The sequence below is a fragment of the Octopus sinensis genome, linkage group LG2 (genome assembly GCF_006345805.1).
Source record: "Octopus sinensis linkage group LG2, ASM634580v1, whole genome shotgun sequence".
Lineage (NCBI taxonomy): Eukaryota > Metazoa > Mollusca > Cephalopoda > Octopoda > Octopodidae > Octopus > Octopus sinensis.
This window is the reverse complement of record NC_042998.1, coordinates 94,216,814-94,231,246: the sequence shown is the minus strand read 5'-3', so window position 1 is coordinate 94,231,246 and position 14,433 is coordinate 94,216,814. Positions and strand designations below refer to the sequence as shown.

Genomic DNA, 14,433 nt, shown 5'->3' with positions numbered 1-14,433 from the left:
CTGGTAAGGCTAGGGGCCACATGAGGCTCCAGTGTCTGTTCTGGCATGGTTTGTATGGTTGGATGCACTTCCTAATGCCAACCGCTTCATAGAGTGTACAAAGTGCATTTTATGTGGCACCAGCACCATTGCTTTTAATATGGCACCAGTACAAGTGCTTTGTATATGGCACCAGTACCGGTATCAATTCTGCAGTTGTAGACAGGCCTTCTTGAGTACTACAATGCACCAGACAAAATTTTCCTCAAATCCATCTCTTAGAAAAAAAAAACGTTATCATTTTAACTTATCATTACTATATATGTGTAAAAGTACACAACATTTCTTACAATCAATTTTGAAAATAATGAAGAATTTATAAGGTTTGTCCGTTTCTAAGAATATTCTAGTTTAGAAAACTTCAAAGCAGAAAGTTTGCATCATAGAACCAGAAGTGGTCTCAAATGGGTTATTATCAAAAAGGTTTAGAAGGTTTATAGAAAAAGAAAATCTAAAAGGACATTGCCTTAAGTTCCATAAAAGTTAGAATCACTTACAAATATATCTCTAGTTCCAGAAAATGAATAAATGTCAATTTACACAAGTTACAAATAAAACAAAATACAACAAAAATGGTGTTTGAAGAAAAAGAAAATCACAAAGCTATTATTTTTTAAATAATGGTTGCAGTTATAAAATAATGAAACTGGTGTAGGTGATTGTAATTTTATTTTGCTATCCACAAACATCACTAACTATAAAGAAGGATGACTAGTTTCTGGTATCTTTAAGCATTCAAAAACCTGTAAAGATACAAACATTCAAGGTTATTCAATCAATCAATCAATTCAAAAAGGTTAAAGAAAGAAAGAAAGAAAAAAAAACAATTCAAAACAAATAGAAACTTCAAGCGGAAACCTGTAATTTTACAACAAATTACATTAAAGAGGTTTCTGATCAAAATAACTAAACATGCAATGTTAATGTGTTTTAAACAACACAGCATGATCGTTCTGAATGTAAAGGTTTGAACAAGAGATAAGCTGTAGTTAATCAATTATATTAAGGAAAGGCTAATATATGTATGTATGTATGTTGTATGTATGTATGTATGTATGTATGTATGTATGTATGGATGGATGGATGGATGTATGTATGGATGGATGGATGGATGGAAGTGTGTGTGTATATATATATATGTATATATATGTATGTGTTTATATATATATTGATAGATAGATAGACTTTACATATATAAATACATTGTTTTATAAATGTACACACACACGCGCACACACACACACACACACATATGTATATATATATATATAGGTATGTATATATACAAATGAAAAACATATATCTTCATCTGTCTGTCTGTCTCTGTATGTCTCTGCCTCTGTCTCTCTCTCTGTCTCTCTCTGTCTCTCTCTGTCTCTCTCTCTCTCTCTCTCTCTCTCTATCTATATATATATATATATATATGTGTGTGTGTGTGTGTGTGTGTGTATGTGTGTATCTATATATATATATATGACACATAAAAGGCACCCGTGCTGGTGACATGTAAAAGGCACCCACTACATTCTTGGAGTGGTTGGTGGTGGGAAGAGCATCCAGCTGTAAAAACCAAGCCAAATCAGACTGGAACCTGGTGCAGCTCTCTAGCTTATCAATTCCAGTCAAACCATCTAACCCATGCCAGCACAGAAAAGGGATACTAAATGATGATGATAAGATATATAAATATAGATATCTATTTTATATTTGTGTATATATGTATATCTATATGTGTGTGTGTGTATGCATGTATGTATCTATATATATGTGTGCGTATGTATGTATGTATGTATGTATGTGTGTATAAATATATATATATATATATATATATACAGGGATTAAACAAAATAATGTAAACACCTAGCATCATAGCATCATAATTTTGAAATATCTATAAAACCGTCAAAAGATTGTTTATTTTTATGTTTTTTGATTTATTATTAGCATTACTTAATATGTTTTGCTAAAATTGTTGTTTCTTTTCAGATATCATCAGAAAAAGGTAATTAAAATTCATTAAAATGACAGATCTATCGGACTTTCAAAATGGTCAAATTGTTGGTGCTTGTATGGCAGGCACTAGCGTAATGAAAATAGCTGAAATGTTCAGTTTTTCTAGAAGTACTGTCTCAAAAGTAATGACAGCCTTTAAGAAAAAGGGAAAAACCTCCTTGTCGAAACAAAACTCTTGAAGAAAACCAAAACTTTCAGATAGGGACTGTCAGACTCTTACGCGAATTGTTAGAAAGGATCACAAAGGTATAGCTCCTAAAATTACTGCAGAGCCTAATGACCACCTCATGAACTCAGTTTCCACAAAAACTGTTTGCTGGGAGCTGCACAAAGCTGGATTTAATGAGAGGGCTGCAATCAGAAAACCACTACTTTCAAAAACAAACGTTGCAAAGCATTTAGAGTGAAGTAAAAACCTACAGAATTGGTCCCTAGAGCAGTGGAAGAATGTATTTTCTCAGACGAGTCATCCTTTACCTTATTTCTGACCACTGGTCAAGTATACATGTGGAGACATCCAAAAGAAGCATTTGACCCAGACTACCTTCTTCCAACTGCTAAACATGGAGGAGGATCTGTGATGATCTGTGGGGGCTATATCTTGGAAATCCACTGGCCCAATGGTTTCCCTTCATGGCAGAATTAATAGCCAAAACTATTTAAGGATTTTATCTCATCAAATTCATCCTATTGTTGAGGAACTGTTTCCAGAGGGAAATGCAAAGGTCTCTCTCTCTTTTTGAGTGAAAGGAAGATTGTATGATGTTTATGTATGAACTGTAATGCTATATGGTTGTGAGACATGGGCCCTAAGTGCAGAGAACATGTAAAGACTAGAGAGGAATGAAGCTAGTATGTTCCATTTGTTGTGCAGTATCAATGTACATTTATGACTAAGTGCTTGTGTACTGAGAAGAAAGTTAGGCATAAGAGGAATTAGATGTAGTGTGCAAAGGAGAAAACTAGCGGTTCAGTCATGTGATGTGTATGGACAAGGACAGTTGTATAAAGAATAGCCAATCACTTAAACTGGGAGGAACTTATGGAAGAGGGAAACCCAGAAAGACACAGGAGAAAGTATTGAGGAGTAATCTCAAGGTGTTGAACCTTAAGGAGACAATGATAAAGGACAGAAATACCTGGCACTTTGCTGTGCTTGAGAAAACTTGCCCACCACATCAGAATTGATATCCAAAAACTACCTTGGTAAATGCTTGTACCTACGAAGATTCCTCTGTATCTCATTCCCTACGCTCATCTTTTTTTATCTCTGATATTGTCCAACTATCATCATCACATGAGAGCATAACAGACACATACTACACCCCACTCTTCTTTACTTTCCCCTTTCTTCCCCTTCCAGGACTGCTTCCATTTCTCATTATCTTACTCCAGTCATGCTTTCTCCCCTTTGTTGAACTTAATCCTTACACGTCTTTCATACCCTATCTCTTCCAATGCCCTCACATATCTAACATGACCCTCATCTTCCCTGAGCCATTCCTATATCTCTCACCTGTACTGGTGACACATAAAAGCACCCATGCCAGTGACATGTAAAAAGCACCTGTTACACTCTTGGAGTGGTTTGATTTATGGAGGGCATCGAGCTATAGAAACCATGCCAGCATGGAAAGTGGACATTAAATGGTGATGATAATGATAATAAATAAATAAATAAATATATATACATATATATATTTATATATATATATATAAAGGACTGACGACTTATTTTTAATGCTTTGGTTTGTTGCTGAGTTTTTATTTGAGAACATATTCTTTGTGGAAAATAGCGATTTGACGTCTATATCTAGCATGTTGACCATCCACTTTTAGAGGTCAGTCCTTTAAATTTTGTATGTAAAAATATTTTAATCTTCGGATTTTTTTAATATCCTGGGCCACTGGTTTTAATTGACTAATATCAATTTCTACCCTTATTAAATTTTAAATAATATATATATATATATATATATATATATATATATATGCCTTTGCCTTTATCAGATAATTAAGTTTGGAGTGAATACAGTATTGTCAAGTTAATGTTAAAATATTTAATGCAGGGAGAATTAAAAGACTTCCTGGGCAAAGGTGAATGTAAAATTCTATATGATACTGAAACACTGTAAGATACAAAAGATAAAGTGTTTTGTTGAGACAGGATAAAATCCAGGTCAGTTTCTTATTTAACTAATAAAAACTGAAATATTGAAATGAATGAAAATATTTGCTGTTCTTTTCTAGCCTCAGGTCATCCCTCATCAAGTGGACTTATAGTCAAAGACATTCCAGTCATGACTATCCTGTCTTTATCCTATATGCAGGAAACAAAGGATATGTTTGTTAAATTTTGGACTTACCCTTAAACCCAAAATTAATTTTGAATCTTTGTCTAATGATGAAAACATTATTTTAATTAGGTATCGATAATAGCTCATTATTCCTGCTTGTAAATTTCCTCTAAGTACTCATTATCTTCGTTTTTGGATTTGGTTTGCAAGATTCTTTATGTGAGTTCGTGTGTTGAAGCATATTTTGTTGTGTCTGGGGAGACACAACAGATTATGGACAGAATCATCCTCTTTTAGTGCCTTATTATTCAACACACTCACTGGTAAAGTTTCCACTCATTTACTTATTTATTTTTCCTAAAATTTTCATTGTGTCATGCAGCCTTTTCAATAGTTGTTGACTCTGTCCATTATCCGAGCTGCAACAAAGATTTTAGATATAAGAAATAGGTAAATGAGAGGAAACTTTACCAGTGAGTGTGTTAAATAATAAGGCACTAAAAGAGAATGACTCTCCTCAGACACAACTCATTATCTTGTTTTTCTACAAGACTTGTCATTGGCGTTAACTTGTATCCAAGTCGTAGATCTGTAGCTAGTGATTGAGCGTTTTCATCTTATTGGGTGGGAAAGGTGCTTGTGCCTGAGGTGAATGCTCAGACCAAGAGCAATATAGAAGAGCTGGGGAAATTCCAAATTTCTCTTTGTGTCTTCGACATTTGATCTCTGCCTCTCGACATCTGTTATTTTCCATCCAGTTTGTTACTTTGTTGATGACATGCCACCACTTTGGGCAGTCTTTGGCAATTGTCTCCCAAGTATTTGGGGAAATGGAGCAGTGGAGGAGTATAGCTCTGAGCTGGGCTTGGAAACAGAATTTGGGGACTCTACTAGACTAACTAGTGGTATAAAGGAAAACAAAGACATCATAACTATATTGGATGTGCAATGAGAACTTATTATTTCCTCAGTTCAAAATTCTCTGTTACAATAACGGTCAATAATATATATGGTACTTATCAGGTGGTAAACTGGCAGAATCATTAGCACACCAGACAAAATGCTAAGTGGCATTTCTCCCATCTTCATGTTCTGAGTTCAAATTCAGGCTGAAGTCGACTTTGCCTTTCATCCTTTCAAGATCCATAAAATGAGTACCAGTTGAGCACTGGGGTTGATGTAATTAATTTACTCCCTTCCTCTAAATTGCTGGCCTTGTGGCAAAATTTGAAATCAATATATAAGGTACTCAATGAACTAATATTTATGTTCATTGGTTTATTTGAAGTTGATATTTCAATCCATCATTAAATTATAATTAATTGGAATATTTGCTTGTTTCACTACTTTTTTGTAATTTCATTTTGATACATTTTCTTTTTGTGCTAATTATTTTTGATTTTTTTAAAAAAGTACTTTTAGTTTTTAACTTTTGTGTTTCTCTCATAAACAAATATGGCTTTCTCTCACCAACTACATAGTTATCGTAGTTTCATGAATGCTTCCATATCAAATAAAAATGATATTTTAATAAATTTCATTGTCATCCTTCATTAATATTATAATTCATAATAGCTTTATGAATTATTTGATTGAGTATTTTCACTTTGTTGGTTAACGTGTATTTCTGATGCTAAGCTAAACATCAACCCAAATTCTTGTCACTGAAATCCTACAAAAAAAAAAAAAAAAAAAAAAAATGCATGACATTTGTCAAATCAGAAAACTTTATTCTTTGTAGCATAACTGTTTTACAGAGAATAACTATGTCAATTCAACAAAAATGATTAAATCACTGACATAAAATAGTAACATTTGACAAAGCTATGTAAGGTTTCAATGTTAGGCTGCGCCAAATTGTTATTTAGATTCAGATTAGGTTCACTTAACTCAGGGGTGGGGAAACCCTTACCCACAGGTGCAATTGTGCCTGTGAGCACATTCTATTGCACCCATAGGCCAATATACTCATATGTACAAAATATAATAAATTTTTCAATTTTAAAATTTATACAATATTTGTATTCCTATTTGTGACACAGGTCACATTTCCACTACGACTTAAAACAATTAGACTTGAACAGAAATTGTCCAGTAATTGCTATTTGAATGGAAATTGCTAGGTTACAAACCCCCTTGAGACCCAATTACACTCTAGCTGAAAAATATAGAATACCGTATAAGTAATATATACATCCTAAATTCAGTGGCGGCATTAATGAAGATGTTATGCCTTAATTCAATGTGTTAAACTTATCTTTATTAATCTATACCAAATAATACACAGATATGTACAAGATTTACACAGATATAAGAGTTAGAACTTGTGGTCCACCCATAGACTTTTTTTGGGAAATTTTTGCCTGCCGCACTAAAAAGTTTCCCCACCTCTGACTTAACTAGATCTGTAATAATTTGGTGGACTTGGGCTATTGCAGCCATTTGAACCTGGCAACCAGTTTCTTCATCCATTTTTACCTATCTTCAGTTCAAAAAAGTTCCTGGTGGTGGTGGGGGGACCCACCTCTTCTGTCTAAACCATAAATAAGTAAATAAATTCTTTTACTTGTTTACTTGTTTATTGGACTGTGGCCATGCTGGGGTGCCACCTTGAAGGACTTAAGCAATCAAATCAATCTAAGAACTTACTTTTTAAAAGTCTGGTTCATATTTCAACAGTTGCTTTTCAATGAACTTCTGGAGATGTGAATAGACAAACGTGGATTGACAGGTTGTGAGGAGCAAAGACAAATGCAAAAACACACGCACACACAATTGCACATGCACATAGATATGCACATATGCACACACATATATCAATGATGTCATTGATGTCGTCGTCATCATCATCATCATCAGCAGCAGCAGCAGCAGCATCGTCATCCACATCATAATCCTCATCATCATCATCGTCGTCGTCGTCGTCGTCATCATCGTCATCATCATCATCATCATCATCATTATTTAACAGTCCATCTGCCATGCTGGCACAGGTTAGATGGTTTGACAGGTTCCGATGAGTCAGAGGACTGCCATACTCCAGTCTTCTACTTTATCATGGTTTCTACAGCTTGATGCCTTTCTTGATGCTAACCGCTCTACAGAGTGTACAGGGTACTTTTTTCATGGCATCAACACTAGTGAGGTCAACATTAACTGATACTCCATTGGTTAACAAACAATGAGTGTTCTAGTTGGACCGATCAGAAGAACAGCTTACTCAAGAAATTAACATGCAAGTGGCTGAGCACTCCACAGACATGAGTATCCTTAATGTTGTTTGCCTGTTTATCGAAAACATGTCTCTGAATTTTTATAATAGAGAGTTGGGCCTGCTCGGTGATTAATATTTAACAGCTATGGTATCTTAACTATACTAAGGTAGCATAATAATTTGCTCAATAAATTAGGGCTAGAATGAATGGTTTGATGAAAATTGTACTGTCTCTATTTTATTTATTTGAAATTAATTTTTGATGAAAAAAATGTTGTTCTCAGCGAGACACAGAATATGACAAGGCTGGCCCTTTGAAATACAGGTACTACTCATTTTTGACAGCTGAATGGACTGGGGCAATGTGAAATAAAGTGTCTTGCTTAAGACACAACACGTTGGCAAAAATTGAACTCATGGCCTTATGATTGGGAGTAGAATACCCTAACCACTTAGCAATGTGCCTGAGGTGAACAAGAAACTTGCACGACAAACAAGCCTCCTTGATTGTGTGGGAGTAGAGTAAAAGTGGAGGAAGCTTTATGTTTGGTGTTGAGAGGCTAAAGTATTGTTATGAAGGAGTGTATAAAGTCAATCATCTGCAGCAAATGGAAAAAATATTTTAATAAATATAATTTTAAACGGTACTATTTGAAATCAAAATACTGTTCTCTAGTTCTACAAAAGAAAACAAATAATGGATCCATAATTACTTCTAATGGGAAATAATGTTCATTGATAAAATGACCAATTTAAAGCATGGTGCATGGTTTTTTTTGCGTGTTTTTACCATGAGGTGGATTATCAAAATTAGCAAAGGAACATGTGTGGTCATTCGGTGATGTGAACAGTTAATGTGAAGCCAGGTGACAAAGAACTATGGTTGGCATGAACTTGAGCGACAAAGAATTACTTTACACAAGACAACCAGCCATATACAAGTACTTCTTCTGCAAGTTCTCTCAGCAAGTTGGCTTGCTGGGCTGGCCTGCAGTTTCCCAGCTTGGCTGTTGGAGCCATGTTGGTGTCAGGAGATCACGTTTTAGAACAATATAAAAAATGGGATTGAAGCAGGTATATTATTTGAGGGAGATGTGGCTGCTATTTTAAAGGCTTCAGAGTTATAAATCATCATCATCGTCATCATCCTTTAACGTCTGCTTTCCATGCTATCATGGGTTGGACGATTTGACTGAGGACTGGCGAACCAGATGGCTGTGCCAGGCTCCAATCTGATCTGGCAGAGTTTCTACAGCTGGATACACCTCTTAACGCTAACCTCTTAACGCTAACCACTCCAAGAGTGTAGTGGGTGCTTTTATGTGCCACTAGCATGAGAGCCAGTCCAGTGGCACTGGCAACGACCTTGCTCGAATGTTTTGTTCACGTGCCAGTAAGGCGACGCTGATATATATATATATATAATTTTTGTATATGGTTTGCAAGATTCTTTATGTGAATTCGTGTGTTGAAGCATATTTTCTGGGGAGAGTCATTCTCTTCCAGTGCTTTATTACATAAACACGATGTTAGTGTATAATATATGATATATAACAGGTTGTAAACACAGTGATAGACATAAAGATAAACCAGTATGCCAACTGAGTACTAACAAAATTGGTCAACGAGGATGCCTCTATGTGGTAAACTGATTTGTTAGAAATAGCAACCAAATATTCCCCAAATCACATCCCCGCCATCTTAAATAAGCATAAAGGAAATGTGTATCTAGGAAGATATGATATCATCCTGGACACATTATAACTTTCATTATAGGTTTGCTCACTCAGAGGTGGCTTGGGGCTAAACAACCTCAAAAACAATAACAGCAATAACACTGGATAAGACCTGGTAGTGGTATAACTGTCTGAAAAATCCAGTGGGATGAGATTGTCCAGTTAGATATGTTAAAATGTCATGGAAGATGAAATATTTTACCTGTGTCTACCAAAAAGCATGAGTTGTAATATATTATGCCAAGAATATTGATTCAGAAATTGACTGTAACTCAGAGAACAGCTTAGACAGAGTATGTATGTATGTATGTATGTATGTATGTATGTATGTATGTATGTATGTATGTATGTATGTATGTATGTATGTATGTATGTATGTATGTATGTATGTATGCATGTATGTATGTATGCATGCATATATGTCTGCATGTATGTACGTATGTATGTGTATATGTATGTATGTATATACATACATATGTATGTGTATATGTATATATGTATATTTTGTATATGTATATATATATTTATATATATGTATGTATGTATGTACATATGCACAATTTATTCATTCTGTTCAAGTATGGATTAGGTATACAGACAGAACGTTCCTCTAAGCAAGCATAATATTTGCAAGTAAACACAGAATAATAATAAATGTGTCTACATATACACACATCTACAAACACACACACACACACACACATACACACACACATACACACACACATACACACATACACACATACACACACATCTACACATCTACACACATTCATGTATGTATGTATCATTATCATTTAACATCTGCTTTATATATATATATATATATATATTATGCATATATACATACAAACACATATATATATACATATTTATGTATATATATATATATATATATATATATATGCGTATGCATAATACACACACACACACATATATATTTATATATATATGTATGTGTGTACATATATATGTATATATATATATATATATGTATATATATATATATATATATATATATATATATATATAATATATATATATATACGCACACACATACATACAGACATACATATACGTTTATATATATACAATCATTTGATCAAAATATGTATCTATATCTCTCTCTACATATATATATTTATATGTATACATACATACACACACACACACACACATATATACATATATATGTATGTGCATGTGAGTGTGTGTGTTGATGTGTGTCCATGTGTGCATGTGTACATGTGTGTGTGCATGCATGAGCATGTTAGTGTACATACACATATATTATATTGACAGGTAGTCAGTAACAGATCTCCTCACACACATACACAGACACACACATACGTGCATACACACACACATACACATATATCTATATGTGCATTCACAAGTGTTTGAGGACACATACATATTCATAACAAGAAACATTACAATCCATTTTTCTTAATCAACGGTATGTCAGGCAGTTTTAACTCTGTCCTTCATATAACAGATGATATTAGAGAAAGTACATTTACAAATGCTCAGAGTCTGTACAACCCCAGTCTCAAAGTCAACCAATTCTATGTTGTCAGATTTACTAACTGTCATAAATGAAAGCACATGGCTTAGTGGTTAGGGTATTTGACTCTTGGTTGTAAGATCATGTGTTCGATTTCCAACAGTGCATCATGTCCTCGGGTGAGACACTCTAGTTCATGTTAGCCCATTTAAAACTACCCTTGAATCATTGGGCGATACGCTGGGCTTGAGAAGACATATTGTGTCAAGTAAAATCAAAATTGAAATCAAAATGCAAATCGTAGTTGTGGCCGATGCTAGTGCCACCTGATTGGCACCCATGCCGGTGGCACGTAAGAAGCACTATTAAAGCGTGAATTAATCCCAGTACTGCCTGACTGACTTCTCATGTCGGTGGCATGTAAAAAGCACCATCCGGACGTGGTCGATGCCAGTGCTACTGGACTGGCTCTTGTGCCAGTGACACATAAAAAGTACCTTCTGAATGTGGTCGATGCCAGTACCCCCTGTCTGGCTCCTGTGTTGGTGGCACATAAAAAGCATCATCTGAACGTGGTTGATGCCAGTACTGCCTGATTGGTTCCTGTGCCGGTGGCACATAAAACGCACCCACTACACTCTCAGAGTGGTTGGTGTTAGGAAGGGCATCCAGCTGTAGAAACCTTGCCAGATCAGATTGGAGGCTGGTGAAGCCTCCTGGCTTGCCAGTCCTCAGTCAAACCGTTCATCCCATGCCAGCATGGAAAATGAACATTAAACGATGACGATGACGATGACGATGACGATGATGATAATAATGATGCTCCAGTTCACTCAACTGGCAAAAATGAGTAGTACCTGTATTTCAAAGGGCCAGCTTTGTCACATCTTGTGATACACTGAATCTTCCTGAGAACTACATTAAGAGTATGTGTGTCAGCGGAATGCTCAGTCCCTTGCACATTGATTTCATGAACAGGTTGTTCCATTGATTGAATCAACATGAACCCTCATTGCCATAAACGATGGAATGTCAGTTAATTGTCATGGTTCAGTAGATGAAGAAATCTGATGTTTCAGTCTAAGAACCACATCTTTTGTGATTTTACTATGTATGTTAGAGTCTTCATCTTTTATCTTCTATTTGTTTTACTCATAGATCTATGGCCATGCTGGAGCACTGTGTTGGTGGGTTTTACCTGAACAAATCAATCCCAATATTTACAATTTTTCTTAAGTCTGGTACTTATTTTATCAGTCTCTTTTGCTGAACTACTATGTTACAGGGATGTAAGCAAATCAACATTGATTGTCAAATGGTAAGGGCAGGAGTGACAAACATAGACACGAAGGCACAAACACATGTTGACATATGACACACACACATCCATACGCACATATATGCATGCACACAGATATGTATAACAAGCTTTCACACAATTTCCATCAATCAAATTCAATTAGTCAGCTCAGGGCAATGGTAGAAAATACTTGCCCAAGATGTCCTACATTGTTTAGGCTAATATAATTTAATATAATGTAGGGAATGGCTGAAGAAAATTCCAATATTTTTATACGTTAAATCAGTGGATGATAAGTTGGGTAACAGTATTGATTGCAAACTCAAATCAAGACGGCAACTGTCAGAATGATGCTATGGAAGAAACTGATGTTCAGAGGATCTGTGATTTTTCTCAGAAATAAAATATTTAAACTAGGTGCAATATAAATGTTTTATATACATTTTTTACAGTAAATAAATGGATAAGCAAAATAAATTAAAATAAGAAATTGCATTTGAGATTGAAATAAGAATAGAAAATTGTGTTGAACAGAATCCCTGAACAGAAACATGACTGATGATTAACCAAGGTCAATTATAATTCTTTCTTCTATAGACACAAGACTTGAAATTTGGTGGTGGTGGTTGGGGGCTAGTCAGTTACATCAACCCCAGTGCTTGGCAGGTACTTATTTTATCAACCCTGAAAGGATGAAAGGCAAAGTCAACCTTAGCAGAATTTGAACTCAGCACTTAAATACAGGCAAAATGCCACAGCATTTTGTCCAGTGTGCTAACATTTCTTTTCTACTTTAGGCACAAGGCCTGAAATTTTGGGTGAGTGGGGTCAGTTGATTAGATTGACCCAGTATGCAACTGGTACTTAATTTATTGACTCCGAAAGGCTGAAAGTCAAAGTAGACCTCGGCGGAATTTGAACTCAGAACGTCAAAACAGATGAAATACTGCTAAGCATTTTGCCCAGCGTGCTAACGTTTCTGCCAGCGCGCCACCTTAAAAATATTCATTTCTACTCTTGGCACAAAGCCCAAAATTTTTGGGGAGCAGGGTCAGTCAATTAGATTAATCTCAGTATGCAACTGGTACTTAATTTATTGACCCTGAAAGGCAAAGTCAATCTCAGCAGAATTTGAACTCAGAATGTGAAGACAGACAAAGTACCCTAAGCATTTCGCCCAGCGTGCTAACATTTCTGCCAGCTCACTGCCTTCAGGTCCAATATAAGGAAATTATAAGTTGTCAACATTTCTAAGAATTTCCACAAATATTTATTATAGAGAGCACTTGTCCGTATAAATATCTAAACAGCAACACCTACTGGATGGGATAGTAAAAGAAAATACGGATAATTAACTACTATGGATAATTAATTTCTCTTTGATTAAAATAACCTGCTGTTTTTGTGCTGATTTTCTTTTTCTTGCAAAACATACAATGAAGGCATCTGAAAAACACCATTTAGTGAAAGTGGGTGGTGCTGAATAAGAAATGGTTGAGAACCACTATTTTAAATGATTATTTGTTTGAGCTTGAAGACCACAAATTATTCTAATATTTCTATACTTACTAATTAATTTGTTCTTTACTGCAGTGTTTTGTCCTTCGGTCTGGCACAACATAAATGGAGAAATAATTGCAAAATACCTGTTTGATGTGAAGAAAACTAATGCATGACTTCCTAGCAATGAATAGAGAAGAGTTACAATGTTATTTGTGTGGATTCTGTAACAACTGTTTCATTTCTGTGATTCTCTTGAGAGGTTAATTATGTTAAGGAAATTCTCACCGTATTCCATTACCTATGATAGCAATTTATTTAAAATGGGAAATAGTTTCTTTCACTGTTTTGGCATAAAAGTCTTCAAAAAGGTAAAGGTAGTCAATGATTGAAATAACCTACCAAAAAAACTTTCTGAATATTTTCTTGTGCACAGAATAAAATAAATTGGAACAACATTGGGGAAAAACAAAAAAAAACAAACAAACAAACAAAAAACAAAAAAAAGCAAAACAAAACAAAATAGCAACTTATTTCTATGAGATTCTGGATGTAGACATCTATAAGTCTTGGCCTGTCTTACTGAGAGCTGTTATAATTGGGAAAATAAAGTAATTTAGTATCACTCCAATATCTTCCACCTTACCCCTCTACACATGGTATTTTCCATCATCTGCACCATCAAACTTGTCCATCACTCACAATATTAACCCCTACTTCCACCTATTTGCTCCCCACTCACACTCTTACGAAAGCATCCCCCTCTCCTGATTCACCATCCATATCCTCTCTAATAGTCATCCCCTTGTTCTTTGGGAGTTGTTTAC

General features: G+C 35.0%; 1 long non-coding RNA gene across 1 annotated transcript in view; it reads left to right on the top strand.

Annotated features, from left to right (window-relative positions):
* LOC118762299 overlaps positions 1 to 13,559 on the top strand; it is a 16,025-nt gene extending 2,466 nt beyond the window's left edge. The window contains exons 2-3 of the long non-coding RNA XR_004998052.1: positions 7,536 to 7,542; positions 13,549 to 13,559. This is a non-coding gene — a long non-coding RNA (uncharacterized LOC118762299). The remainder of the gene's footprint in view (positions 1 to 7,535; positions 7,543 to 13,548) is intronic.
* Positions 13,560 to 14,433: the final 874 nt, after the last annotated feature.